This window comes from Ascaphus truei, chromosome 2 (genome assembly GCF_040206685.1).
Source record: "Ascaphus truei isolate aAscTru1 chromosome 2, aAscTru1.hap1, whole genome shotgun sequence".
NCBI lineage: Eukaryota > Metazoa > Chordata > Amphibia > Anura > Ascaphidae > Ascaphus > Ascaphus truei.
In genome coordinates this window covers 273,210,599-273,238,267 of record NC_134484.1, presented here as the reverse complement: position 1 = coordinate 273,238,267, position 27,669 = coordinate 273,210,599, and the positions used below count along the sequence as shown (strand labels likewise).

General features: G+C 43.3%; 1 protein-coding gene across 2 annotated transcripts in view; it reads left to right on the top strand.

Annotated features, from left to right (window-relative positions):
- CTNND2 (catenin delta 2) overlaps positions 1–27,669 on the top strand; it is a 1,535,845-nt gene that overhangs the window by 1,297 nt on the left and 1,506,879 nt on the right. The window lies entirely within an intron of this gene.

The following is a 27,669-nucleotide window of genomic DNA, read 5'->3' as shown; positions in this document are numbered from 1 at the left end:
TTCGCCCCCCCCCCCACCCCTCCCCACCATACAATCTCTCTCTTCCCATTACAATCCCCTATGGGACAGCAGCCACAAGATAGGGATGTAATGTACTGGGATAAAGAGGATGGATAATGGTGTCCTGTAGTGGTATTTTTGTTCAAATATAATTCATTAATGGACACATTTATTTGAAACAAATAACTTTTAGGTGATGTAGTCTTAACACATATCATGAATGCTATGTTTTTAGTGGCTAACTTATTTAGTTGTTTTCTATTAGATACTTACTAAAATCATTTTTAAAAATATGATCTTGGGTAAAAAAAAAAATATTGCCCAAACTGCTACTACAACCAGCCCAATTATCATCATTAAAACTCTGTACAGTATATGGCATCCACAAGTCGTACTGATGCAATGATTTTTGGGGCATGATTTCCCCATTGCTCATGGTAATTTGTTGTGCTTCTAGCTGCCAATGACCGCCAAGGTTGCGCCGTAGAAGTATTGCGGCAGCGCAACTCTAAGGTCCATGTGCTCTGTCTGTTTTGCTCTCCATTATAGTGAGCATTGTGCTAGACTCACTAGGTAATGGAGGGACCAGGTGAAGAGTGGACAACAAAGGATAAGAAAAAGGGGGCAAAGGAAATAGAATAAGGGGCATGTAAAGAGAGAAGGGGTTAAAAATAAACAGCACTGTGTTCAATGACAGGGTCAGGTTTATAGATGATTTGTGATTGCTTGTCAAAGAGATCTGCAGCCAGATTTGGACATTTCATGGCTATCTCGTGCTAGAAATGAATGGAAACAGTCATGCCTGACACATTGTTATCCTCCATCTGTATTTGCAAGTGTTTGGTTTCTTGAGATCATTTTTTTTTTTTTTTCAAGAGGCTTAATTATCTGTTTCATTGGTCTCAATTGTCTATTGCCGATATTTATTAGTTGAATGAATAATTGTTGGTAAGCTGTGGATTGACGTGAAATGGGATATTTGACTGATCTATATAATCAATACCTTCAAAGAAGCAGCTTTGTTTTCATTTTCCTAAGCCTATTTTTTTTTTCATTAGTGGGTGATGTTAAATTGTATATATTTATTTGGTGGATACATCAGTTATCTTTACTTTAAGGAAATGTCTCAGTAAAGGGTGTTTATAGCAATCTGTTTCATCCTTCCACAAAAGAGCATTTTTTTGGCAGCTGTGTCTGCTTTCTGTTTAGTATCTTATCCATGAATCATAGTAGCATGATATTAATAATACTTTACAAATAAGTGTATTACCTGATATGCATCATAGACTAAACGTGTCAAGTGTTTCTACTGTCTTCAATGTACAGGTTCTCTTAGGTTCTACAATTCATGGAAACTAATTTTATCATGCCAAGTTGTAGTAGCTAAAAACCAATGATTATAGACAATCTGACAGGCTTTTCCCAAGTTGCCATAGCTTGAGCTTTGCCAAGTAGGACTTCCAACAATCTCTGAAACATGCATTAATTCAGAACCAGACATGGCAATTTAGATGTCACATTTATACATACCTTTAATGTAGTATCAGAGGTATTTGTCCACCATACAAACTTCATTGCTTGTACAGTAGCATAACAGATATTACAACATTCTAATATATATTTTGTAAGCTTATTTTGAGCCTTAGTGTTTATAGAATATATATGTGTTGGAAATTACATACTGTATGGCCATGGAATCTAGCCTTTTCAGTTAATTACCTTAAATAATATTTGAGCTACATGCATAATTTGATGTATTGCTTCCATTCTACATATTTTGTATTTACTATTGTACTGTGTTGCATATACTATCTGTTCTATAGTTTTCATTCTTAAATTTGTTGTCCTGAAAAATTGTATTTAGCCTGTGATGGTTAGTTAAATTAAATATAGATTTTTAAACTCCGTCAGCACACTTTAAGGAGTACTTAACAAACGCATTACATCTCAGAAATCATTACTACAAGGTAAATGAGTTATTAATATATTCTCAGAAGCTTTCATGATTGTTTTTCCCTGTTGACTTTTGGGTCAAACAATAGCTTTAGGGCTTTAACTATTCTGCTTATGTCATACAGTTTTATAATACTGTATGTAGGCCTTTTTAGCTACTGTAACAAAGAGAACAGTGCAAGTCTCATTTTACAGAATACCTTTCAGCATATGCTCATTCTACAGTGCATGCATCATTATTGCATTGAATTATGTTCGGTAGTACTGTGTACAGTACATGTATCATACTTACAGCACTTGAGGTATTATAAACATTAAAATGGCAGAAGGCATATCAATGTTTAATGCTGCTAGAAGAGACTTCATTTTATGATTACATCATGTAAACAATTATTTTTGCAGTCTTATATACAATATATTTGTAATAAAGGGAATGCTATTGCATTTTGTATAGATTTACAAGAGTTTGTATAATATATATATTTGTAGATTTCAGTATAAAGGATTTTACACCAATGAGCAGAACATGAAATCTGCAGTGTAGCCCTTGCAAAAATTGAATCGAAAACATCAGTTCTAAAAATGATTCCTACAGTAGGAGACGAGAGGGATTGAAAACATGGGTGTTAATATCAAGCAAATTCTGTTATAGATCTCTGTAAGATAAGATATTTTTAACAGGATATTTTTTAGACATTTTAAACTTCCGATCTGTAGCTGTTAAATGAATCGGTACATAATTAAAAGCCCAAGCATGTTTTCACAATTCTTATTTGAATAATTTGCCTCAGATCAAAGCAATTATGTCAACTGCATTTAGCTCAGAAAGAAGTAACTTGTTTATTTCATAAAGTAGATGTTAAAAAAGCAATTATGTGTTAGTCAATTGGAGCCATGAAAGTGGAGCAGCTTTGTCTGATTAATACATTACTTACTGTAGGTATGTATATAGGTACTTAGAAACTGTAAATACTCAATAGCCCTAATTAACCTGCATCTTATAAACTCATGGGTAATTAAAAGGTGAAGTGATTTGTAATCATCAAATACAAAGGGGCTAGCAGAAATTATAGAAACAATGTTGAAAAACAGGTAATATCAAATAGTAAAGCATCTACTTTAAAGTACAATTTGTATCTATTGTATAATCATGCACCTCAGAGTCAAAATATCTTTGATAAAGCGCAGAAGGTGTGAAACGCGTTGGAGGGTTCAGTGCCTCTTTTTTATCCTGCTTAATAAACATTACTTGAGTTTTACGTTTTTTCAGCCCTCCTCTTTCTATTCTTTGGTAGTGCACTGCTTGCTTACATTTTTGTTATATTCAAAATATCCAAAACATGCTTTTATTTGGGATTGATTAGTGTGCATGTTTTTGACTAGTTGGTAATCACTTAAATCATATTTGCTAAATACGCCAATATGTACCCTTTATTTTCAAGTTGATGAGGTTATTAAATAAACTGCAATAGTGCATATCAGGGCACTATCACACAGAAACTTAGTGCAATAGTACCCTGAAAGGCACCGTCACCGTTGAATAAATAACCCCCTTAGCAATGTAAGTATATATATATATATATATATATATATATATATATATATAAAAATAATAATTTAAATGCAACAATGCTATTTACAATTTATAATGCTGAAAACCTTATCATGTATATCAGTATTGTGTAATGTGTCAACTAGGTGACATGTTTTGACTTGTACTGCAGAGGTTGGAAGCAGGGTTTTGAGGCATCTTGTGGTGTTTTTATAGGGAGAAATATGCCAGAGCCCTAACCAAAGAAAAATAATTTTTATATACGCTATAATTAATAATTCCGTTTTCAATAAAGAAATGTGGTTTTATTCCAGCCCATGACTAATAATCCTATAAATCACTATGCAGAGTTTCTTGTTGATACCTAAAATGAGTTCCCCCCACAAAAATAGTCCTGGATTACTTGTATTCTACTTTGGACAATACTTTTTAGATGAAAATAATATAAATAATCACATACTTTATCTGTAGTAATTTTGCATATGAGCAGGGCTGGAAAAATCCACTTGTCTTCCTGTCTGGGAAGAGGGGCAGACAAGTCGGATGCAGCCTCCTCTTAATTGGATCACACGGCTTAAAAGCGCGGAACCGCCAGGGCCTAGATACAGTACTTGCACCTCACAATGCCTTGCACTTCAAGAAGACATACTACAATGGGAGACGCAAAGCATTGTGGGGTGCAAGTATCGAGGCGCCGGTGGTTAGTGACAGGCAGGCTGCCTTCACATAGCCTGCAGTTCCCAGACTTTAAGACGTGCGATTCAGAGAAAAAAGAGGCTCTGTGTGGGTATGAAAGTGGGGGGGGGGGGAATCTGTGTGTGTATGGTATGAATGGGAGTGGGTTATGTGGGTTTGAAGTGGTGGGAGGATATGTTTGGGAATGAGGAGGGTGGGGGGGGATGATTTTTTTACCTGGACTGGTAAATGTTAGTGATAATTTTACAATCCTGCAAATAACCATAGTCATTATATTTATGCACATGTAGCTGGAGTGCATGATATGCAGTCAATCTTTCTGCACATTATATGTTATATTGATACAAACATGAAAAATTGAATTGTATTCAATTTTTTATAAAAACTCTTAGGGCAGGTCCATACTGCCACAGATCGCGCAGAGGCGTCTGCGCGGGGCGCATCACATTGCCTAAAGGCATTGATCACGCTATAAACCGCGCGGGCAAGCAGGAGGGTCGCGCGTTGTGCAAGAAGACAGTTGAAACTGATTTCTTGGCGCGACAGGCAGGTCACGTGAGCGGTTCGCCCAATGAGGACGAACCAGCTCCGTGACGCCCCTAGGCACGCCCTACACGGCGCATCCAACATGGACACAAAACGCACCCGCTTCACGCGGGTGACGTCACAGCCTTCGCACACATCCGCGCGGGCAAAGGCTGTATGGCCTAAGCCTTAGGAAGAGCTTCCTTATATTGTGAGTTGAAGGGCTAAGGATCTTTAGGATGGAATTTATTGTCTCATGGGATCTTTTGAAAATAATTGATATCATAATGTGGGCATCTTTACCAAGAGGTGCTCTGCAATAAGACATCTTCTAGCACCGGGCCGTGTGTTGTGGAAGAGCACTGCATAGTTATATGGGCCTTTATGTATAATAAGACTCAACTAAGGAACAGTGATCGACTTGGTTTATGTCTATTTGCTGAATTTATTTTGTGCGTACCTGGTATTTACTTAATTGTTTGTAGATTTATGAACGTAAGAGGACGGATCCCTTACTATTGCAATGTTAAGCTGACAAATGTTTAGAGGATAAATTCTGTATGCACCAAAGCAATGGGGATTTTCGGCTCAAAACGGCCCAAACAGCTGCTTCGGCTGATATAAAAGAAGGCCACTAGAATTGTATATGATAGTGACCTAAATAAACTGGATATTTTGACAGCAAATTTACTAACTGAACAAACCATCTGAAAAACAAAGGCTTTGACAGCATGACAACCTTTTTATTGTCTATTTGGTTAAAGAAGCACTGCTGCTTAGCAGCGAAATGAACTACTGTAATGCCACAAGTTTAGCCTGTGAAATCTAGAAGATAGAGAGGTCTTTTTAAAATATTAACACAACTTCAGCTATTTTAAATTTGTTCTTCTGGGTAGGAAGTACTGTAGGTAGTCACCTACACCTTGTAATATAATTTGCATTAGCTTGAATGTACAGTACAGGACATGTACAGAAAGAGGCAATCCAAGCGGCACTTTAAACAATAAAACCAAACACCCCCCCCCCATTTTTTTTGGTTTTAATATATGCAGCCTTTGATTACCTTTATTGAAAAAGAATTACTTGCTGCCAATCAATTAGTTATCATGTAATCGATCAGCAAGGATCCAGCTTCCCAGGGTTCACTAAATGGCTGCCTTTCCGTTTCAATCAATCCTTCAGTCAGTGTAGCTCAGCAGCTTAAATGACTATGGTTATATTATCTATTGTTACAGTTTGCAGCTCCAACTGCTGGGAATATTGGCAACAAATGATCACAAACAGGAAAGTTTTGCAAAAATCTTGCACTGTTGGGAAGTGTGCTAAAACCTGCTATAGAAATTAAAGGATACTCATTATATCTCATAAAAATGGCATTAAGAGTTGAATGAAAAAAAAATTATTAAGCAGTATCTAATACTACAGAACTGATATATTTAAAAAAAAAACACATGTAGGATATTGCATGGGATGCTCCTTCAAACTTACCAAACTATTGTAGATATGTTCTATAGGCCATAACAAAACTCTAAATGGCATATTTTGTTTTGGAGCTATGGCAATAAGCACTTAATTTGACTGTAACCTCCCTCCCCTCACCCCCACCCCCATAACCTACGACTTTGCAATAGAGGCACCTTGTTTGCAAACATTATTACTTGATTTAGCAAATGCAGTCATTTGGTAGTTCACATATCGTGTGTGTTTGCCGTTTTTAACTATAGCAATGTTGTGCAGAACATGAAGTGATCACCATTTTTGATGGAAATGGCCTACAATTAGATTAATGGTATTAAAAAATAATAATACATGACTTTTGTGTTTTGCGTCATCCAATAGTTATTTGTAATGAATTCCTTTTTATGGTGCAATCCCACATATTGTTTCCAAAAGGGTGTTTTTTAAAAGGCTTTAAGAATCAATTTAGCTTTCGCAAATTAATCCAATTGTGCTAAAAACAAAGATTAGTCTGCTTTTGTTTGATTGGAAATGATTAAAATACAATTTCTTTGAAGCCTTCGGATAGGGGAGTGTATTTGTTTGTCAATTAAATGTTTTCTATACCCTTAGATCACCATACAAGACAGACGATAAGCATAAGGGTTTTGATAGAGGAGGACTCTGGCTGTGAAAATTCTTATTGAGATAAGTGACAAAAGACAAAAGGAAGTAGCCAGAGCAAATCAAACCTCTCCCACGTACATGCTCACTATGCCAACTAACTTTAAAAATGGATTTAAAATCCCAGATTTTACATCCAGGTGTCAGGTTTTGGAAAAGAAATGAACTTCGGTCCTATGAGGTATTGCTTCTTTTAAAGTGTCAATCATGCAGAAAATCTCTTTATTGCTTTTTGAAAGAATTGGAACTGGTTTTCAAGATACTTACCTGGGAAGTTACCGGCATTACTTCTTGGGTTATACAGGGGATTTAAATAACCACCTAATAGAAAGCCACAACGGATGACACTGCAACTTGTTGTTGGCTCGCATAAACCCCCAAAAGATTTGTGGTAACTTCACTTGTAAGTATCATGGAAACTGGTAGGTCCCCGGGACTGAAAATAACAAGGTTCTGCTCCAGAAAACCTGCTGATTCAAATCCTGGTTGGTAAAATTAATGCTTGGAAAAAATAGAGCAGCCAAAATTGCATCTTTAAGGTGTGCACTGCCGTACTGTTTTAGTAGATTTCTGTCACAGGTAAATGTATACATGTAATGATGAAGTCCTTGTATTTGAAAATGTTTTGGAAATTGTACATGCTCAGGGAGTAAACAAATAGTTAGAGATGTTGTTAACCATAATAGTAATATCTTGGTGTTTTTCATGTCAATTCTAAATGCATATAAGATTAATGTTATTTTGAATGATCAACTATCCAGTCTTACTTATTGAATTCTAAACAGTCTGTTAAACTAGTTTTTATGCAGGAGTGGAATTTTTCCATTTGAGAGCTTTGTGTGATGTGTCATCTGGGCTGCTTGAAGTGTGGAATTGAAATTTATTGAAGATTGATTGAAAGATGCTTTCCTAGTTAGTCCAGAAACTTTTTGCTTGGATAACATAGGAACTGACTGAAATTATAGTAATACGTTAAATGCAAAAATTCTTTCTTCAACGTTTTTTCCATGATTGTCAACCGCTTGTATCACATTATTATCTTGGTTGTGCTTTTGTCCATGACTAATGCATATACAGATGCAGCGGCCGTTATTGGAACAAATCACGGCGCCATTTTTGTGTGCTCTGCTGTACTCCAAGTGGCATTAACGCGGCTAATCGCCCCAGGCACACGTGTTTATCGTGGTTGCTTTTTTTTAATTTCATGGATTGTGTGCAATTAAATGCAATGAAATGAATGAATTGTAATGTGTACAATACTGTGCTACTCTGCTACTGTGTCAATTTCAGGTGTTTAAAAAACAGAACACTAAAATGCCATTTTCTGCACTAGCGTTTAAAGGCGGTACGGTTGGAACAAATCGCGCACTATGACATACAGTAGGTATTCCGAGGTATACACCGTGTGAAGTGTTTCAATAACGGTCGCTGCATCTGTAGTAAAATAAAGTCTATTTGCTCCAAGACTCTACGTTACATTTACTGCTTACCACAGTGTATATCATGAAGCAAAGCTGTATTAAAGTAGGTTTGTGCTCCAAGCCAATTTCAGTTATACTTTTTACTGCTTGTTCAATCTTCAAGCATGACTATAGGAAAACATTAATTTCATATGACAATGATATTTACTCAGTAATAAACATGGCAAAATTTCACCAGATGCTCTGCTTTCCCCCCTGGCTCAATTACTAAGAGAATTTTTGAGTGCTTTATATGGTTAAGTAGGACTTATGCAGCCTACAAACCACAATAATACTTGTTTTTGCCTCTTTCATTGTTCACTTATGTAATTATGTTTACTTATGTAAATGTTTCCTATGGCAATACTTGTCTTATCTGAAATAGATGGAGGTGGATAAGTGGAATGGAATTATCCTTCTATTATATGTTACATAGTCAGAAAAGTGTGTGTATATATGTATATGTATATATATATTTATATATATATATCCCTGTGTAATTTTGGGGTTACATGTCTCTCTCCTCCTGTGCAGTAAATCCTGTTAAGAGGGCAGGTTTGCCAGGAGTAATCATGAGGTTTTGTCCTCATCCCCTGTGAGGTGTAACGTGTAGCAAAGGAAGTGACAGCATGCTCTGTGTCCACTGACAGTGACACAGGGGTGGTGCCTACTGGAGCTATATATTACGCACCACTTCCTAAAGTTAGTGTGTCTTACTTTGTGTCTGTTCACTGTGTCAGTTGCAGTGTGACTATCTGACCCCACAAGGATTGTGGCCCTCCCCTAGGGGAGAGGTAGTGTGACTATCTGACCCCACAAGGATTGTGGCCCTCCCCTAGGGGAGAGGTGGGCAGACTATTCCCTTTACTCTATTAAAGAGTAAGGGAAGAGCAAGTACAGCTTCTAGGGCCCTGACTAGGAGTTGTGTCCGGGACTTCCTTGAGGTGGGCAACCGAACATGTGCGGCTAAAGACCAGCCGCTATGAGGGGCAGTCTGCCATGGAAGATATCAATAAAGATTGCCATGATTGAAAGAACCTTCTTGCCTGAGACTGGAATCATTCAGGGAGGAGCTGCACCAAGGGGTTCTCTTCCAGTGACTCCTCCCTGCTGTCGTGGGGACCTGGAAGAGATGGAGGCACTGTACCAAAAGTGAGTAGATCTCAGCACTACCTCACGAGCCAGTCCTGGTGAATTCCCCAATACCATCAAGCGGGAGACTCAGGAGTCCTGTAAGCCAGCAGGTGCACCACACTACATTACATGTGACATGGGACAGTATCCTCACATAGGGGCCAATATGAGATTGGGTGGGGGTACAACCATTAAATTTTTGGAGGTGCTGCTGAGATCATCAGGACAGGCTTTAGCTAGGCTGACTGAGAAAAAGGATATGTATGCTACCAGTAATGTGCTGCGGAATGGAAGGGAGCCTAGGGGTAGTCAGGGGTAGATGGCTACTCGCAAAGCACACCCTAGGGCCTGGAATGGAGTAAGGTAGATCTGGAGACAGGGCTATTGCTGTTCTAGTCACCTTGAGGCAGCTAGTCGTAGGATGCCATGCTCATGGGGTAGTTTGGTTAATGCGGGTCAGGAACTCCTGGGAGAGTCTGCGCTAGGTGTAGCCAACAGTATGTGACGTCCTAAGTACTGCATGGAGAAGCCAGAGTACTCTAGCCAGTAACCAGACTACTAACCACAGAGCACATACTGGAGGATATCGCGTACAGCATACAAAGAGAGAGTAAGCCTAGCCTGAAGTAGTGCATACATCTGAGAGAGACACACTGAGATACATGTAGAGGTGCACTGGCATACTTTATTGCATCGAAATGGCGACTGCCCAGCAGAGGAGTATCATGTGCGATTGCAAAAGGAAAGTAAAGATGGCGGCAAGTGATGATGTCCCGCGCGGTGCGGAGAGTCCAAAATGGTGGTTCGCGCCAGAAAGGGGTGCGCACGTGATGTGTGTACCACGGAGGTACAAAATATAAAAATGACTTTCGACAGTTTGCTGTGGAGTGGCGCGAAAGCTGTAACCGCGCCTATATTGTCCTGCCTAAATTCCCGGGGTGCAACCCTGGAGGATAGCTGTGAGGACATTGCGATTATGTGTGAAAATGCTGAGGGAGTATCTGATTGCCAGGCGGTGATTACTACTCAAGTTACAACTGCTGCTATTATGGATTGCAGAGTGATCCAAAATGGCGGCTCCCGCTTCCCTGGGAGACCACGTGGGCTGTGTGCAGAAAATACTTTTGCTAGAACCTGGCCGGGAGAGGCGCGGAAAAGAGAACCCCACCCTGAGCGGGGAAGTGGCACGAAAGCTGTGGCCGCGCCCTCCTGGACTGTGACAGGCTCAGAGCCGATTCTGGGTCATGACGTGAAGCTGTGGGACCCTCTTCTAATCTCCACCAGAGGGAGGGGTCCTTGCATTTGCCAATGGAAGACATAACTGACTGAGGGAGGAGCTGGATGTGCGGTTCCTGTCCCTCAGTTGCGAAGAGCTGGTGAGCAAGAGAGACTGCAGTGCCGTGTGTCTCCCTTACCCAGCGCAACTACTAATTGTGTCATGGCGGACATCGACATACACCCCTACCAACTGCCAGGAGGCTTCCTGGTAGTCAAGACGGGTGGGAGAGAAACACTGCGATGCCTGTGTATGCAGTGCAGGCTGCCGGGCGGAGAAGCCAGCACCACAGCGAGATTTCCCCAATGTGGCATCCATTACTTGTGGGCCGTGGAGCCGTTCGTGCCTGGGCACGCTACAGAGACGGGAGGAGATACAGCCATGCTGACGGCTGGAGCCTCGCCAAGAGTTAAGAGACAGGAGGTCGATCCCGGAGAATGGGGATCGCTATTGATGACGGTACCTAAAAAGGATGGCGCTGAGGCCTGCAACCGCAGCGAGAACCTGGAACCTCGCTGTTGGTCCCCTGCGGAGGTACCCTTACCATCATCGGCATCTGCATCATCAGACGATGAGAGTGGAAGCCGTACGTCGGTGGTGATGCGCCTACCGGCGGGCCACTACAGCGGTGCTGAAAGTAAAGAAAAGCTACTCACCGGAGGCCTGGAGGAGCTGAGCATCGAGATTCCCCGACAGCAGGCGCTTGTGCGGCCGGAGCAGCGGAAGAGTCCCGCGGCCGTGGCGACTCCCAGCGTGTCGGGAGAAGAAGACCCCATTGCAAGCCAGCGGAGTGGTGAGATACCCTCTTACCTCCCACAGGCTCCGATGGAGGCAGCCGAGGAGAAAGGCCCGATCAAGGCCCAAGTGGAGCTGAGGAGCGACCTTGAGTATCCGGCGCTGGACGTTTAAATGGAGGAGGAAGTTCCAAGATGGCGCGTCTTCCCGCGAGAATGATGACGTCACTTCCGGTAGCCACAGCGGAGCCGACCGGAAGCATCAGTCACCGCCGCTGTTCAGCACCAGTCTGTCCCAGTGTTACGCCGGTGCTGCCCGCAGACCAGACCCGTCCCTTCTACTGAGGTGAGGAACGTATATGGGCATGCACCCGCAGCAAAAGGAGCATGTCCGGAGTGTGGTGTTTTGAGGCGTTGCCAGGCCAGGTGATGTTGCTAGCAATACTTGCCGGTACCGGAGAAGAAGTGCCGTCGTCGTTGCCGTTTTAGCCAAGGTCAGGGATTGGAGAATTCCGGAAGGTTGTTGTCCAAGCAGGGGTTGAGAGCCAGAGATAGACGTCCGCCAAGCCAAGTCGTAACCTGAGAGAATAAGAGAGAGAATGCCAGAGTAGTAATCCTAGTGGAAACTATGTCGAGCAATGAGTGAGTGGGAGGAGAGGCATTATAAAGTGCGGCTGACCAATCAGAGGTGGAGGCAGGCCTGGAGGAGTGCGTGGAGCTATCCTTGATAGGTCCACTTGATTGGCAGGCAGGTGAAGACTCTTATTCTGGCAGGAGGTCCTATTAGTCTGCAGGGGGCGTGGTTTCACTGCTAGAGCAGTGAATAAATTATCTTCACCCGGCAACGCGCGCGGCCGGGACACATGGCAGCCGCATGGGAGAGGGAAGAGCCAGCAGGAACGCGAGACCGCCGGGGACGGCGGGGAACCCCCAGAGCAGCAGGAGGTAAGTGGCGCCAACGAGGGGCACGCACCTCAGCAGCGGGGGTTAGAGAAGGTGAGGAGGGGCCAGGGCGTGGGCGCCGCGATCCCAGACTCCTCACAGTACCCCCCCCCCCCCCTCAGGATCGGCCTCAGGACGATCCTTCCATGGTTTTGATGGAAACTTCTTTTTCGGAAGCGTTTGAGGAGTCCGGGGGCATGAATGTCTTTAAGGGGTACCCACAACCTCTCTTCGGGTCCAAAACCCTTCCAATGGACCAAGAAGTGGACCTTACCTCTCGAAAGATGGGAATCTAGTAATCAAGCCTGGATCTCGTACTCTTCGTTACCCTGTACTATCACAGGGTCTGGTTTAGAAGTGTGGTCCGGAAAGAGGTTTGAGAAGCGAGGTGTGAAAGACATTCGGGATTCTCATGCTTTGAGGTAGTTGGAGACGGAAGGAAACCGGATTTACCTGCTCCATGATGGAAAAGGGACCCAGAAACCTAGGTGCCAATTTGGGGGAAGGAGTCTTGAGATGGATGTTCTTAAAGGATAGCCAAACCTTATCCCCGGGTTTGTAGTTGGGTGCAGGACGGCGGTGACGATCCGCCTGGGTTTTAGATGTCAAGGAGGCTTTTTGTAGTGCAGATTGAATTCTGGACCAAGAGTCCTGTAGGAGGGCGATATGCTCGTCCACGGCTGGTACTCCAGAGGAGTTTTTAGAAATAAGTAGGCGAGCCGGATGGAATCCATAGTTGATAAAGAAGGGAGTCTCACGGGTAGACTCATTCCTGGAGGAATTAAAGGCATACTCAGCCCAGATAAGTAATTCTGCCCAGTCATCCTGAGAGTTAGAAACGAAGCACCTTAAGTATTTCTTGAGGGATTGATTAACCCTCTCGGTCTGTCCGTTAGATTGAGGATGATATCCAGAAGAAAAGGAAGATGAGATGCCCAGTCTCTTGGTGAAATTCCTCCAGAATTTGGAGACGAATTGAGAGCCCCGATCAGACACGATGGACGTGGGAATCCCATGGATACGGAAAATCTCTTTGGAGAAAATATCAGCTTGGGCGGGTGAGGAGGGTAATCCTTTAAGAGGGACAAAGTGTGCCATCTTGGAAAACCGGTCCACTACTACAAGAATGGTGTTCATGCCATTCGACCTAGGCAACTCTACAATAAAATCCATTGATATGTGTGACCAAGGACGCTCCGGAATAGGTAAAGGTAAGAGAAGACCCTGAGGTTTCTGACGAGGAATCTTGTTACGTGCACATACCGGACAGGACCGTGTAAATTCAAGAATGGTTTTGGCCATATTGGGCCACCAGAAAGTGCGACGGATGAGATCCAACGTTTTCTTGAATCCTGGATGCCCTGCCGAACGGGCAGCATGTCCCCAGTCCAGTATCTCAGGAACAAATTTGGGCTCTACGGACAAAGTGTCTTTCGGAACCTCAAGACCGGTTGGAAGATGTTTTTGTGATTTGATGATCCTCTCGAGATTCTTGAATGTCGCAGCCGGTATGATCCTTTGTTTAGGAAGGATGGACTCGGTGGTCTTTTCTGGTCTCTCTTCAGAAAAGTATTGCCTGGAGAGGGCATCTGCCTTGATGTTTTTTGTGCCGGGAATATATGAGAGAACAAAATTAAATCTGGAGAAAAATAACGACCAGCGGGCTTGGCGAGGACCTAAATGGCGCGCATTCTCAATGTACAACAGGTTTTTATGGTCCGTGAGAATCGTGAATGGCTCTTTTGACCCCTCCAGAAGGTGCCTCCATTCTTGAAGAGCCAGCTTGACAGCCAAAAGTTCCCTATTGCCCACGTCATAATTTCTCTCCGCTGGCGAAATTTTTTTAGAGAAAAACCCGCAAGGTTTGTCCTGGGGAGAAAATTTCTGAGACAGAACCGCACCAGCCCCACAGTCAGAAGCATCAACCTCTAGGGTGAATGGAAAGTTAATGTTCGGATGTCGAAGGATGGGAGCAGAGACAAAGGCTTGTTTCAGCGTTTTGAAAGCCGTGGCTGCCTCGGGTGACCAAGCTGAAGGATCTGCACCCTTTTGGGTCAGTGCCGTGATAGGAGCGATGATGGTGGAAAAATTCCGAATAAACTTCCGTTAATAGTTGGAAAAACCTAAATATCGCTGAATAGATTTGAGGGAATTGGGTTGCGGCCAATCCACGACGGCTTTCAGTTTCTCTGGGTCCATGGCCAAGCCTCTGTTGGAGATAATGTACCCAAGAAAGGAAGTGGTAGACTGGTGAAAAAGGCATTTCTCCATTTTAGCAAACAACCGGTTCTCTCGGAGGCGTGAAAGCACAAACTTCGTGTGGATGATATGGTCCTGTAAGTTTTGGGAAAAAATAAGGATGTCATCCAGGTAGACAATCACAAAGCGATAAAGAACATCCCGAAAGATGTCATTGATAAAGTCCTGAAAAACTGCTGGTGCATTGCACAAACCAAAGGGCATCACTAGGTATTCGTAGTGCTCACTACGGGTGTTGAAGGCAGTCTTCCATTCATCGCCCTCTCGGATACGGATGAGGTTGTATGCCCCACGGAGGTCAAGTTTGGTAAAGAGGTTGGCCCCCTGAAGTCTGTCGAAGAGCTCGGCGATGAGTGGGAGTGGATAACGATTCTTCACAGTAATATGGTTCAGGCCCCGGTAATCAATACACGGCCTGAGAGTACCATCCTTCTTCTTGACGAAGAAGAATCCGGCCCTCGCGGGAGAGTTGGAATGACGCATAAAGCCCCGCTTTAGATTCTCACGAATATATTCATCCATGGCTTCCGTCTCGGGCAACGAGAGAGGATAAGATTTGGACTTTGGCAAGGTGTATCCAGGTACCAGGTCAATCGGGCAGTCGTAGGAACGATGAGGAGGTAAGAGCTCAGATTGCGTCTTGCTAAAAACGTCCAAAAATTCTGCGTAATGGGAAGGTAACTCCCTCTGAAGATTGGATGTGTTAGCTAGCAGATGGGACGGACGTTCCGTAGACAAAGAAGATTCCTCTGACCCTGACCTCCCGTCAATAGGATTAGGGGATACACAATCGATGCGCGGATTGTGCTTCTGCAACCAGGGCAGGCCAAGCGTGACCGGTGTACCCGGGGCATGAATCATATCTAAGGCCAAGGTCTCTTTGTGAGAGTGAGAAGAAATGGTGATAGGTCCTGTCTCCAAGGAGATATATGTCGGAGTGAGTGGCCGATTATCAATCCCGACCAAGGCAACGGGGGACTGATTTTGTTCAGAAAAGGTCTGATCCATGAAGTTCCCTCCTGCGCCGGAGTCGATAAATGCTGCTGTGGAGGTACGGATGGTAGGACCAGAATGGGAAACAGGAATGGTCAATTTCTTAGGGAGTTCCCTTCTGGATAGGGGACCAGGAGTTTTAGCACCCAGGAAGCGCCCCTTCGTACTCACTGGGTTTGGTCGTTTCCCGGAGATGGTAGATTGTCACGGGTACGCTGCTGAGAAGATCCGCAATGATGGCACGACTCTCCGGTTGAGTGAAATTGTCGTAAGGGTGCCCGAGGTTGCTGGACTCTGAGTTGCATCGGTTCTGGGGCTTCCAGCGCAGGCAGCAGGGAGAAGACGGGTCTCGAGGTAGTAGAGAACCTGGAGAAGGGAGCACGGAAAGGCGTAGACCGGGGTTGCTGACGCTGAGCGCAGCGTACCTGAAGACGCTGGTCCATACAAATGGCCAGGGTGATGAGGTCCTCCAGCAGTCCTGGCCTGGGTTGAGAAGCAAGTTCATCCTTCAGGGATTCCGAAAGGCCGTTCCAGAAGACGGCGACTAAGGCCTCCTGACCCCAACGAGTCTCAGCTGCTATGGTCCTGAATTCCAAGGCGTATTGGGACACAGGCCGACGTCCCTGTGTAAGCTGCAGCAGGGAATTAGAAGCAGTCTCTTGTCATGCGGGGGTATCGAAGACCTGTCGAAAGTCTCGTCTGAAGGCTGCGTAATCTCAGGTAATATCAGGGCGCAGTTCCCAGATCGGGGAGGCCCATGCCAATGCATTACCTGTGAGCAGACTGTATACATAAGCTACCTTTTTCCAACCAGTAGAATACAGCTGCGGAGCCATCTTGAACTGGATTTCACACTGGTTGAGAAAGCCACTACAAGCGTGGGGGTCCCCTGCGTAGGGCTTCGGAGCTGGAATCTTCGGAGCTGGGGATAAAGTGGATGTTGAATCGGACTGCGCCAGCGGTGCAGCCGCAGGTGGTGCCTGTAGAGAAAGGTCCTGTACCTGTTGGGAGAGGAGAACCACTTGATCGTTAAGGCCTGAATCTGTTGGTACATGGCCGTCATCATAGAGTCCACATCAGTCTGGTCTGCGTCTTGTGGGCTCGACATAATGTTACGCCGGTGCTGCCCGCAGACCAGACCCGTCCCTTTTACTGAGGTGAGGAACGTATATGGGCACGCACCCACAGCAAAAGGAGCGTGTCCGGAGTGTGGTGTTTTTAGGCGTTGCCAGGCCAGGTGATGTTGCTAGCAATACTTGCCGGTACCGGAGAAGAAGTGCCGTCGTCGTTGCCATTTTAGCCAAGGTCAGGGATTGGAGATTTCCGGAAGGTCGTTGTCCAAGCAGGGGTCGAGAGCCAGAGATAGACGTCCGCCAAGCCAAGTCGTAACCTGAGAGAATAAGAGAGAGAATGCCAGAGTAGTAATCCTAGTGGAAACTATGTCGAGCAATGAGTGAGTGGGAGGAGAGGCATTACAAAGTGCGGCTGACCAATCAGAGGTGGAGGCAGGCCTGGAGGAGTGCGTGGAGCTATCCTGGATAGGTCCACTTGATTGGCAGGCAGGTGAAGACTCTTATTCTGGCAGGAGGTCCTATTAGTCTGCAGGGGGCGTGGTTTCACTGCTAGAGCAGTGAATAAATTATCTTCACCCGGCGCGCGCTGTACACGCGCGGCCGGGACATATGGCAGCCGCATGGGAGAGGGAAGAGCCAGCAGGAATTCGAGACCGCCGGGGACGGCGGGGAACCCCCAGAGCAGCAGGAGGTAAGTGGCACCAACGAGGGGCACGCACCTCGGCAGTGGGGGTTAGAGAAGGTGAGGAGGAGCCAGGGCGCGGGCGCCGCGATCCCAGACTCCTCACACCCAGGAGGACATGGACAGATACCGGCAAGCAGTAAAGAGTCGGGGCAGTAAGAAGACGGGTGAGCCTGACCTGCCCAATGTTGCCACGGGTCGCGGCATAGCCAAGCTGCTGATCATGATCCCACAACGTAAGGACACTTCCCCTTTCCCTTTGCCCAAGGCCACTGCCCCAATCCCTGCCCCTGTCACGTCTTCCTCGGGGTTACGATCGAGTCAAGGGTGGTCTGGGGAGTCACGGGACACGTCGGTGGAACGGCCTGGGTCGGCCATGGACTGGGGTGAATGTTTTATGTCCGATGAGGGGTCGGGGAGGGAAGTGATACCTGCTATGACATCCCCGAAAATGAATCCCACTATTTATACACATATTGTCGCGGGTAACCATGTCTTTGATTAGTTCAGAGGCTGTCACATGTGGCGACAGCCCCTGAAAAATCAAATTTGACCGGCTTCAGAAATTCGCGCCGCTCTCGTACTATAAGCGCATGCGACGGCAGCAATACATTTGTTTTGCCACGACGTCGCATCGCCGGCACTATGATGGCAGCCTAAGGCCGCGCTTATAGTGCCGGCAACGCTGACGTCATGCTGTGGTCACTGGAAAAATCAAATTGAAGTGACTTCCAGCAATTGCGACCAAGCCGTCGCGCCGTCCTGTCGCTCCTACTATAAGCGCCTTGTGTACATAAAACAACCATGGCTTCTCAATTGTCTTTTTTTTTTAGCATAGGTTGAACTTGATGGACGTATGTCTTTTTTCAACCTCATCTACTATGTAACTATGCAATTGTAAATGTTGCCCAACTTATTTTTCTCAGATACCACTCCTCTGTCTACCTTCTATGCAAGTCCATTCACTGACTATCAATATCATCCAGGGTCAAATTTAAGATTCTGGTCCTCGCATACAATGCTCTCCAAAATGCAGCCCCATCAAATACTACCCACACACATTTTCTTCACCAACCATGATCTCCTCCTCTCCTAATAGCCTCCTCACACTTCTGCCTCCAAGGATTCTCCCATGCTGCGCCACACCTATGGAATTTCCTTCCCACAACATCAGACTTACCCCCTCTTCACAATGTTTCTTCGAAGAAGTTTAGGCTGCGATTATAATCCCGGCTACGGCAATGAGACCGCGTAACGTCATCCATCGCCGTTGTCATAGAGATTTCTGCCTATAGTGCAGGAGACAAGAGACGGCGACCAGTGGGCATGGCGGGGCCGTGGCCGTGAGCGGTTTGCCCTCATTGGCTGAACCGCTCACGTGCCCTGACATCACGCGGTAGTCGCAGAAAAAATAAATGTCAATTGTCTTCAGCGATTTTTGTCGCTGTGTCGCGCATCGTGGTCACGCCCACTACAGGCGCATGCAACTGATTAAATCAACTTGATGCGACGTGCCGTGACCAGAACTATAACTGTGGCCTTATGCATTATCCACCATTTTCTACTTTCTGCCTTTATCATAATACTGATCATCTGCTATAAAACTGTATGAGCATCCCAGCTGTTTGTTTCATGGCAAGCAGCTTTTTTAAACCTACCTTCTACACCACCTGCACGTTTTGTTTTCAATCTCTTTTCCAAGTTCCTTGGAGAAGCTCCGTCCTTACCTATTCTATCAGTTTGTGTGAATATTTTAGTGTTTTTGTGTATTGTATTTTTATCCCATTATACTGCAGAACATTTAAAAATAACTGCTAATGATATTAACACTTTGTAAATTTAGGACTACAAAGAGCAAGTATATTACAGAAAGATTAGTGCACAGCAAATAAGTAATGCCTGCAGAATGTATTGAAGGGAAATTACAAAATCACATGGAACATGGAGGAACCTCAAATTACTCCAGTGCGTTTTTCAATTGAATTGTGCTTTGTCATCGAGTGGAAGAGCAATTCCATTTTAAAACCAATATGAAGGGAAACTAGCTGAGTCAGTGTGCACATGTATAAGAAATGGTGTTGCTACTTTAAATATATGGTTAAGGCAAATTCCTCGCAATTACAGAGAAGATGGCTTCACAATATGTTAAATAGGGCCTGGAAAAATGTAACGAAATGGTAATTGCCATAAAAAAAGGCAGTATTTACTGGTTATCACGTACTTCCTAAATTATATCTACTGGGCTTGAGGCATGTGTTGTTAATTTCTTTGCCAAATCCTACTATCTAATATTTGGATTGTAAGCTATTTGAGGTAGCGACTCCTTTCCCTAATGTCTATTTGATGTATGATGCACTTATTTCTATTATGTCTCCTATTATTATGGCACGTGTATTAATGTTGGAAAGTGCTATGTACATGGATGGCGCTATACAAATAAAGATACAGTATACATAAATACTGTACATTCATATTAGACACACAGATTTACATGGTACGTAGAATTTACAGGCCCCTCCCCATTCCTTCTTACATGGTAATTTTTTATTTGCCCTTTTTCAGAAATACTTATCGCTGAGTCTTGGTGATATGCCACTGGGTCTCCAATTTATAGTGGTAATCCCCCTTCAATATATATATATTTTTTTTTATGTAGTTTTATAGATCGGGAAGATTTAACATGCATTTTTTTGTAAGATTAGTATAATTCCTTGTGACACGCACATTGTTTATGATCTTAATTCATATTTTTGCCCTTTGTGACCTTAGGGAAATCACTTTATCTAGGTTAACCCACCTGTATTTCTAAAAAAAAAATAATATAATTGCTCCTTTCTCTTCATTAACCGGTGCCAGAAATGTGTCAGGATTCTACCCCAGAGGGTACTGTGTAAATGGTTCTGCAGTATAATTGCAAAATGCTTTGGGAACGAAAGACATTATACAAATAACTTATAAAATATTATTCAGTATTAAAGGGCCAAAATACTCTGGATGCAAAACTCCAAGCTTCTTTACAAGTCTGTCACATTACAAAATTGTTTTCTCCCAGATGCTGTGTAATATATTCTGTTTCTCATATGGTCTCTTTGTTCCTCTCTTTTTTTCCTCTCTTTGTTGCTTTTCTGCTTCATATTCTGGAAAGTGTAGAGTCTGATGTTGTTATTTCCAATTCACTACTTGCCAGTGCTACTCGGTGCAAAGGAAAAAGAATAGGTTTATTGTTGTGTTTGGATGCTAGGGTTGTGCAAAATGATAACAATTACGCTTTGCAGAAATCAGTTGGTTTTACAGCTTGTATATGTGGGAACAGGTGTGCTTCCCATCATAGAAATGTATGCTTCCAAGCTATGAAAATGGAAATACACAAGTTTTGTTAACCATGTTGTTCAACATGTAATCATACACTAGTAGTAATGGTGATTTAGTGGCAATACTGTATGTATGTATATCTTTATTTACATAGCGCCATCCTTGAATGTAGCACTTCATAGCAGTAATAAACGTGACATAATAATATAACACATAGTGGGAATAAGTGCTTCAGACATAAAAGTAACATTAGGAAAAGAGTCCCTGCCCCGAAGAACTAACAATCCAATGAAATATCCGTCTTTGTCCTTGTGTAAGCTCCTGAAAAATATATGTACAGTAGCACTGTTTCCCCCACCCTCTGGGAGATTTACTCTATTGCTACCTGTGTTTGGTGCGGATACTTGCTAGGACCAGAAGAGCTGAGTTGGATCTGCGATGATATGGAGATCAGGACAGGCTTTTGATGTCATCTGTAGTTCTTTGGTGTTCAGCGCCACTAGCTTCAGGGGGCTCTGGTAGTACCAGAGATAATACTCTCTGAAGCACATCTTCCATACACCACATGCACTGACTCAATCCAGACTGGTGTATAATTAACAAAATGGCTTTATTCTTAGCAGTCACTGCATGATGGTATTACAGCGGTGCAAGGGTTCATTGGGTTCCCACCTCTGGATGGTGCTTGACCCTGATAGTATGGGGTCATCTTCCTAGGTCCGATGTTCCCCTCAGCCACAAGGCTGACCACTCTCCCAGGATAATTTTCCTACTGGGAGCCCAAATATAGAACATAATTTGAATAGAAAAAGAAAATGGGGGATCACACTACCGGCGAGCGTCTCCTTCCGGCACTACTCCCCCGCGGCACAGTACCTTCGTGCCATTTGTAGAACCATCCTGTTTTACACTCTCAAAAGGTCAGGAAGCTGCCAGGTAACCACTCTCCCAGGATACATTTCCCACGTGTAGCCACCAATATAGGACATGACTTAAATTCGCAGTGAAGGGTAACCACACTCCCTGGTATCTTGCCATTGGGGTATGCCCCAACAGTGGTGAAAAGGAAAGGGTTCATGGATCTTTGTCTCTCCATGGCAATGGCCTTAGGGAAAGTCTCCCCCCTCCCCTGCACAGTTTGTGTGCTAGGTGCCCTGAGGCTCCCCACAGTGGATGGTGAGGCTTACCCCTGGCCCTGTCTTCATCCGCCTTCTAGAATATGGGTGCCCAAGGGTCCCTGGAAACATCCCATCAGGGGCCCTGGCCCCTTTATGCACCAAATCCCTTGCACTGCAGTGTTGCTGGTGCTGTTTTAAAGTTCCTTTTTACTGGCTGCATTGTTGCAGTCCTGAAAGCCTATCCTGCTCTCAGCAGCGCCTCCATTTGTAGCACTTTCCCCCCTCCCCCAAGTGGAAGATACACAGCTTCTGCTACCTATCGTGTGGTGCAAATACCTGTTAGGATCAGGAAATCTGAGCTGATCTGCGGTATAGTGGAGATCAGGACAGGCTTTTGATGTCATCAATAGTTCTTTCCTTTAGTGTGCAGCGCCTCCAGCATCAGGAGGCTCTGGTAGTACCAGAGACAGTCCTCCCTGAAGCACATCTTCCATACACCGCATGTACTGACTCTATCCAGGCTGGTGTATAATTAACAAAAAGCTTTATTTAGCAGTCGAGGCATGATTGTATTACAGCGGTGCAAGGGTTCAGAGGGTTCCAACCTCTGGATGTTGCTTGACCCTGATAGTATGGGGTCATCTTCCCAGGTCAGATGTTCCCTCAGCCACAAGGCTGAGAATGAGCATGCTCATCCCGCCATGGGAGAGACTCACAGCTCTCTGCTTCCTCTCTCCTCCAGAGCAGGAACAGGACTCCAGTAAATTTGCATTCCCTCCTAATAGGAACAAGAAGGGGCGGGCTCATGGTCTATACCTATACCAGATAGTCTTACACAGGCCATGAGTCACCACCTTACTTCTGTCACTCATTAGAGGGGCATGAAGGGGGTCAACAAGCCCACAGATTAACCCCTTACAGCCTGCAACTAGCAGGACTTACATAAAAGGGTGGGGAAAGATAGGCAGAAAAGACATACCCTGTTACATATACATGCAAATGCATTCATATGTTCTCTGTCTGCGCTGCTTTGTATAATACAGAGTATGTCACTTTTTTCAACTATAATTGAAATTATGGCTGGTCTTTAGCCACTAGAAGCTTCACAATGTAGAATCAGTCACCAGGGTCAAACTGCTAAGTCTAACCTTTTCAGCGGTTCCTTTGTTTTTGTGCTTCCTTATCCCAGGTTTACTTATACAAGTTGTGTAATGCAGCAGACCAGTTCTAGGGGGCCATGTAAAACTTAATAGCCAAGATTTACACATTCCGGTAAGCACATTGGCACCCATAATCCTTTTCTTTGGTTTATAGGGGCAGTCCCGCAGCACAGGCAAAACACATAAACAATGTATCAATGTTAATGGCTGCCTAAGAAATATTAAATTAAAATAAGAATGTTATCTATACTTTTAAAAAAAATTATGTTGCTTTATTTTATGTTTACCTGTTTAGCCAATGGTGGCTTTATAATTACTATACAAACAATGGATAAAACAAAGACAAGGACTGACAAAGAGTCAGTTGACAAATCAACAGAATGGTAAAACCCATGCAAAAGTTAATTTAATTACAAAAAAAACTTGCACTTGTTTTTGTTTATTTAAAGGTAGCAATCAGCTACATTTTACCTATTAAAAATAGCACTGTCCTTAGGAGGGATTGCCCTTTTAACCACTGTATGATGTGAGAGTGAGGGGAATTAAGCAACTTTGCGAAATCTGTGGAAGACATGATGATGTACAAGTGGGTTCTTTATGTTTACTATGAAGATAATTTAGAATTAAGGTAGACACCTAATACAGAAATTAGTTTGCCATGTTGCCGGGGGAGGGGAGGAGGAGAGAGATTAACCCAGAGTGAAGGTGTTGCAGGGACAATGAAACCACACGTGGGTTTCTGAATTGGCTGTTTTATTTAGCCTAAAAAATATGGCATATAAAATACAGCTTCTTTTCAGCAAACATAAAAACATAGAATAATAAGTCCCGAGCAGGGCTTTTCCCTTTTCCCAACAAGGGCTTCTCAAATTCCAGAGTCTTTGTATAGCAAACATGAATTGTATAGGAAAGACAGACTTTACAGCAAACAATTTTCCTCCAGAGTTGCAGTGTGTCTCAGTGTGTCTCACTGGTTCACACAACCAGGCATGTGTGAGCAGCCTGGAGTTTCAAAGCCCCTTAACAAGGCAGCTGGGACCTGACCAATTAACCAGAATTTTTCCCAGCTGAATTTTAACCCACTCACTGCTGCATTGCAGACCTAAACATAGGTCTGTCAGGCATAGGGCTGGTGTCTGATATTCACCCTGTTACAGAAGGGAAAAGAGGAGAGAGAGAGAGAGAGGGTGAGAGAGAGACATTAGTACAGAGAGAGGGGGATAGAGATCAACACAGAGAGAGGGGGGAGAGATCAGTAGAAAGAGGAAGAGATGTTCTTAGAGCAGCTATATGAGCAATAGGAGGAGTGATAGGTAAGGGTTATATGGATAAATAGGAAGCATTATAGGGCAATAGAAGGAGTTATAGGGAGAGGTTATATGGCAATAGATTATGAGTGGCCCTTTTAGCGGCTGAAGGGTCACACCTGCGGCCTTCATATATATCATGTTGCACACCACCACCATATTACAATGTCCAGCGCTGAAAAACACCTTGCAGCCAATTTACTTGAATGGGCTGTTGGGTGTCTTCCAGTGCTACATGGGGTCTTATGGCACTATTTATTAAATATGGCTGAATATATTTAAAGTAAAATTGACAGTACTATACAATATAATTTCCATTAAAACCCATTCATATCCTTTTACTTCATACTATCTACATTAGCTTTCCAATCTTATTTTAGCACACAGAGTTTATGTTACATTAGAAAATAGATTTAACAGTTTCAGGCTGGTTAATCCTACAATATAGTGCAAGTAAATAACTAAAACTAAAAGTAGGATCTTCATTGATTAGTTTTAATAGTAGCCTGGTTTACTAAAAAAAACAATAGTCAAGCATTCTAGGAATATAGGTTTTATTAAAAGACACAATTGTTAAAAGATAATGGGTGGGATACATGTCTAATAATCATAGTGCAGATAACTGAAATTGTTATATTGCCTATGCGTAGGATTTCTAATACCATATTCTTTCCATTACATATTATGTGAAAATGGATTACTGAATGACTGTATGTAAGGATGATGAGGTATAGATCAACTTGTTGGGTACCACACACATAATTAAGAAGGATGTGGCATATTTGGGGCAAAAAACATGCCTAAGCATTGTTTTAAGGGTTATTTGTGCATACCTGAGGAAACGTTTAGGTCAATACAAAAATGGATTAGTTATTTGTTTATTTTAACCGGGGATGGCCACAACTGAAAACTCTCTCCACTTCCCCCTTAAACATACAATAAGGACAGAGTCACAATCTGAAATAAACAAGCTCTTATTTATAACACGTTTACAAGGTGTGTTGCCTGCCAGACTGCACCTACACGCCCTGATCCCAATAGCAACTCTGCATCGTGAAACCCCTGACCGCTATGCATTCCCTTGCATAGAACCTTCTCTTAGATTGCATATGACCACACCAAAGACCTTTAAATGAACCAGTCTGGCAGGCTCCCCCAGCCGCCATGCTGTGACTTGAAAAAGTAACAAACTCAACATCCATTAATCTAAACCACTACAGGGACATTAGGGTATAGGGTAGGAGCAGGGCCTGTGTTCTCCAACACTCTTTCATTGCTGCATTCCAAGCAGCACATTATAGAGAATAGAATGGAGAGTGTCTCTCTCCTACACACACATTTATGATGCCCCTGCATGACGGTGGTAGCTACTGTATTTGACTGGGGAGGGCTATAACCTCTCCCCCTACTCTGCGAAGACCCACAGAGGCACAATCTGGAATCCACAAGGCCACAGATTTTATTCAAGACAAAGCCTGCTAGGCTGCCTTGTCAAACATCCCAAACCTGACAGCAACTCTGTGGCTTGTGCCCTACATCTGTGCATTGCCTTGCACAACTCAGTTAAACACACATCCAGGGAGAACATGGAGAATGCTACATATGTCTCAACTAGGACTGTTCAACCTTAAACCAATACCGGATAAAAATACACAGCTTGCATTTAGATATGAAGAATCCTACATCTTTAACCTGTCTTCAGACTTCTGTTAAGATGGAACCAGTTCCTTGACCTCTACAGTATATGTTACTTTTAAAAGAAAGCATCTGAGGTGGTAATGGGTCCTACTTCAACTTTTACCATCTGCTTTACCAAAACTAATTTGAAGCAAAAACACACAGAGATGTCCACTGCATGTGAATAGATAAAGTAATTCTTCCAAAAGTATTTTGTTAAATCTTACCCAGAATAGTTCAGTCTCAAGGGATCTCAATCATGATGCAGCCGTGAGTTGGACTCTACCACAATAAAAAAACGCTCTCATTATAATAGCGAGATGGGTTAACTGTGGACTTTAGAATTCCCACCTCAGCAGGTCCTAATATTGATTTCAAAATGAAATTGTAGGTGGTATGTACAAAAACTGGTATTATTAGGGCAAAACTAAAAAAAGAAGTGTTAGTGAGCCGAATGGTCGGACCTTTTTCTTGCCCACAAATTGTTGGTCTATGCATATCCCATTTAAGCATAGTTCCTAAAAAACAACCCAGGGCTTTCTGATTAATACAGCACTTGTCATTAGTAGATGGAGCATCAGTCAATGATTGTATCCCGTATCAACTGTGTTCAGCGAGTTATGTTTCTTTTAAAGGTTCTGCAACGGCAATGTGGTCCAGGTACCTTTAAAGTGAAAAAAAAATTGAGTCTGCTTTTAAGCATTTACACCCAGAGTCCTTCTATTGCTGGGATATTGTTTTGGAAATGAATACTACTTTGATGTGTCTCTGCACAGGGCTACACCCTATCCTTTCCACCCCTTTCATCGCTACTCATCTCTCTCGCCTTAAACCTTTTTCCCTCACTGCCCATTGCCATGGAACTCCCTCAAACTCAGTATACGCCAAGCAACTGCCTTTCGCAGACGATCCTTAAAACGCACCTCTAAAGTGACGTGCTGTAAAAGCCTAGGCTCATGGCTACTGTCACACACCCAATGTCACTCCTACCAATAACTGCCATACTATACCTATTTCCTCGCATGCTGTCTCTTTAAATTTCCTATCATACCACTTAGATTGTTAGCTCTAAGCAGAAAGGATTTCCTTTCCTATTGTCTTATCTTATTCGTTGTACTTACTGTACTATAATTCCCTATACAGCTGTGGGCGCTATATAAATGAAGATACACAGTCATACATCTGTCTTCCCAAAGTGTCCGCACCTCCAGGGAAATTAAATCAGACTACATATGTATGTTACAGTGTATAGGGCCAACCCGGCCTTCCCCTTCCACAAGCAAAGTGTTCTAATCTTTACATTCTTTGACCACTGTCAGGAGAAAGAGACCTAAGGGTTTAGGAAACTATTCATATACATATATTCTGCTTTTCAGGTTAAACTTTAAAAGGCAAACCAGTTAAACCTGAAAAATGAATTTTACTTTAAGCATGATTACATTTGTTTAGAAGAGACAATTATCATAGTACATTGTGTACACTTTTTTTGTATGAATAGAGGAACTGTTCCAATAAAGCAGCAGGCTAACTACTTAGGCATATCCTAAAAAGGGAGCAGCTGCAGTATAGTAATACACTTGACTGTCTTTTAACAATTGTTTAATGGCTTTCACAGTTCTGCATATACTGTACATTATGTAACCTTTGGTATGTTTTTGGTAGATCTGCTTTAATAAAAAGAATGTAATGTTTAGG